Here is a 3,748-nt window from a genome sequence, read left to right on the forward strand (position 1 = left end):
GTGTGTGTGTGTGTGTGTGAACCGTGGGGATAACAGACGCTCATGTGAGCAGCCTCAGTGGCGGCAGCAGTGACTGGTGAGAAAGAGGAGAGAGGAAGAGAGCAGGGATAACAGAACCACCACCATCATTCTGATCGGATTCACACCAGACATGTGAGAAGATGTCCGTGGGCGGCTGCGCGTGTCCCGGTAAGTAGCTGCCGTGGTGATGGTTGCCGTTAACGACAGCCCCACTGCTGCTGCCGCTGCTGTTGCTGTTGCCAGCCACTGACTTTTTCTGGTCGTTGTTGTTGTTGTTGTTGTATTTTGGTTGGTGAGTGCAGCCGCGGCCGTGGCGTGACTGGGGCAGAGAGAGGCAGGGAGAGAGGTGCCCCGGGGGCCTGGGGCTCTGTTTGCAAAGGCTCATGGGAGGTCGCCCTCTGTGATGGCTGAGAGGATGGAGAGCAAAGAACATACTAGAATAGATGGATCAACATGTAGTCTTTTTCTATTCAGTCTGACATCAATGTGCTTTTTACTGTTTGGAGATGAAGAGAAAAAGATCTTTGTTGGGGGTTCAGACATCTGGGCATGAAGTTGTTGCCATGGCATCACTAATGCTACTTCTTCTTCTCCACCTCCACCAGTTTGTTTTTGTTCTGGTTGCTGCTGCTGCTGCTGATTTCTGACTGATGGCCCGGGTTAAAAACTGTTCTTTTGGCACAGATGTTACCCTCACTTATCCACAGTGGAAGTCCTGTGAATAAGTGACTGGCCTCTCGTGCGGAGATAGCAGAAAGAAAAGAAAAAGAAGGATCAAAGTGTGACATTTAAAGGGCAAAGGTCACTGGCTCAAATCAAAGGCTCGCACGATTGATCCTGCACCTCTTCCTACGCTGGAGTTATTAATGAGCGTTTGATGTTTCACAGCTCATGCAGGAGAGGGTCATTCAGGATGCATAAAGAGCGGCATGATGATGAGGGTGATACATCAGATACTTTTCCCAGTCACGTTTTGTTACAAAATGCAGCATCACCACATTTGTTTGGCTATAAGTGGTACATCAGTGTTAGCATCCCCTGAAAATGTAACTCCTGCTCCCATTGTTGTATAATGGCCTTGTTAGGGAGTTTCCATCCTCTTTTGAACAGAAGTCCTTTCTTCTTGAGTTCATGGAAGGAGGTCAGTGAGTGCATATCTGAGGGGTAGAGATGTGCAATCACTAGCATCGACATGCTTTCTGTCACATCTATTTCCCCTTGTGTCTCTGTCCTGTCTTGACCTGCCACCGTGGGGGGGGGGCTTTTAAGTTAGACTTTCAAGCCTAACTTAAAAGCAAAATGGACAACATGATAACAACTGCGCCGTCAGACTTTTACTTGTCACTATTTTTAATAAAATTGGTTAATGTTGAGTAACAGCCATGGAGCTTCTGGGATCCGAGCCACAGAGAGAGACCTGGAGGGAGTAATATCCATCATATTAGACCACCATATTGAGAGGTGTGCGACTTGTTCACCGGCTGTGAAGGCCGAGGAAGTCCCCGCAGTGCCCAAACTGTTGTGTTTGGGTGCTGAGCGCCTGACAGCAAACAGATAATTCTTCTCATTTTATTGAGTTTAATCAGACAGAGGAGGAAAGAAAAAGAGGAATCAAGGTCTAGAAATAAAACCTGCACCGCCGAACCTCAGGCAATATATTAAGTGTTACAGCGATTTATGTTGCACTCCTCATAGGACGTAAAGGCATGAAATATAATCCTACAGCTGAAAATGTATTCATAATCGTAATAGATGTACTCAGAATCTATTGTCATACAATATATACAGTAGCAGGAGAGGAGGAAGTAAGTGTGAGAGAGAGAGTTGTGTGAGTTGCTGTGTGTGTGTGTGCTCTATCACCCTGACGTGGCCTCCTCTCCTCTCTTCTGCCTACCAGGCCACAGTGGCCACTGTGGTCAACCACAGAAAATTTTAGAAAATTTAGCCAACCACGCATCCAGGATCAGATTACCCTGGTGCCCGTCTCGACTTTAATCATTAGAAAGATAGAAACACTCACTGGTCCCATGTTTTTGTGGAAAGTTTGTAGGAGCAAATAAGGAGACAATGCCAACTCATCCCGATCCTCCAAAGTTGTAGCATATAGGTGGATGAATGGAGGATAGAGTGACTGACGCTTAAAGAAGAAGTATCTAGAAATTTGGAAAGAGATGGCACAGTGATCAAACCAGACGGATTTGGTATCAGCAAGGACAAAGACACACTAGACACACCAGATGACAATTTGTCTTGAACACACAATGGCACAGAGAAACGTGGTGTACCAGTGTTAAATCTGACTGCATGCACACGAGAGTTTTCGTGTGTGTGTGTCTGAGTGCGCGTGTGTTTTCAATCTCTGCGCAGCGCCCCGTGCTATGAAGGCAAACGCTGCCACCTCAGCCGTTAAACAAGCCTGCACAGAACAGGCGAGAGCGTTTGTTTAGAACCGGGCCTTAGCTATCTTGCGGTCAGATTGCATACTTAATCAACGTGGTCATGGAAATTTCCAAAAAGACGTTATGACCGCACTCTTGTGTGCTCCACTATTGCTCTCATATTGTTCTCTCTAGTGTTCCCCTTTCTTTTCGCCTCACTTTCTCTGCTTTATGGATTCTCCCTTTTCTCTGTTTTTCCCCAGATTTCTTTTCAACTCTCATGAGAATAAGGATTCCTCTGGCTCCACTGTAGGTTTTTCAAAACTCTAACTTTAGAAAGCCAACACCAGCAATGTTTAAACTTGGACACGTAATATCAAAAAAGTCTTCACAGTCATTATTTATATTTTATCATGCAAACCTGGAGCCCTGAAACAAAGTGTGCGATGAGTGAAACCTCTACCTACGCTCACGCTGTACAACATGACGTAACACAGAAACAAATCTCAACTGCCTCCAAATATGGAACAATCATCTCCATTCACACATGTCAACTTCTAATGAACCCAAAGCTTGACCCCATAGTGATGCTGGTTAATTGGCACACTTATGCCAAGTTATCCCCCTCCATTTTATTTGTACATTTAAAGCACTTAGAGCGGATGGAGGGAGGCTGCTAACTAACTATGATAGAAAATATAATATAATACAAAACGACAAAAGAAACTACAAAGTCGATCCCCTTCTCTTTCTCTCGTTCTTGCTTGTTTACATTCCACAGCCGTGTTCAACACTGAAGGATCCTCCCCCCTTCTTGTGTGGCCTCAAAGTTTGTGCGTGAGGACGTTCACAGACACAGCATGTGCCCCAACATGTGGATGACATAAACAGTGGAGCAGTGTGTGTGTGTGTGTCTGTGTGTGCGTGATCATGTCCACGTAAAGATGTTACAATACAGTATGCTCTCTGCAGCTACACGTGTTTTGTGCTTTCAGACTCTGCGTTGACCTACCCAGAGCTTACATCACACCCCCTCCTCAACCCCCTGCCCTTTCACCTCTATCCTATCTCCCCCCTCATCTCACACTGTTTCACCGTGCACTGTGTATATACATTCATCCTTCCTTCCCCTTTGCCCCTCCACTCCCCTCCCTCCCCTCCCCTCCCTCCCTCTTTCTCTTTGACTCCCCTGATTGCTAGCGTATGTTGCCTGGCTGGCTGGCTGGCTGGCTAGATGAGGGGAGGGGGGTAAGGAGGGAGGGAGGAGAGGGAGAAGGGGAGAGACAGAGTGAGAGAGAGGGAGGAGAGAAGGGGGAAGGGACTGTGCCCTCTCATGCAGAGAGTCACAT

This window comes from Morone saxatilis, unplaced genomic scaffold (assembly GCF_004916995.1).
Source record: "Morone saxatilis isolate NCDOM2014 unplaced genomic scaffold, NCSU_SB_2.0 Contig17, whole genome shotgun sequence".
NCBI classification, from domain to species: domain Eukaryota; kingdom Metazoa; phylum Chordata; class Actinopteri; family Moronidae; genus Morone; species Morone saxatilis.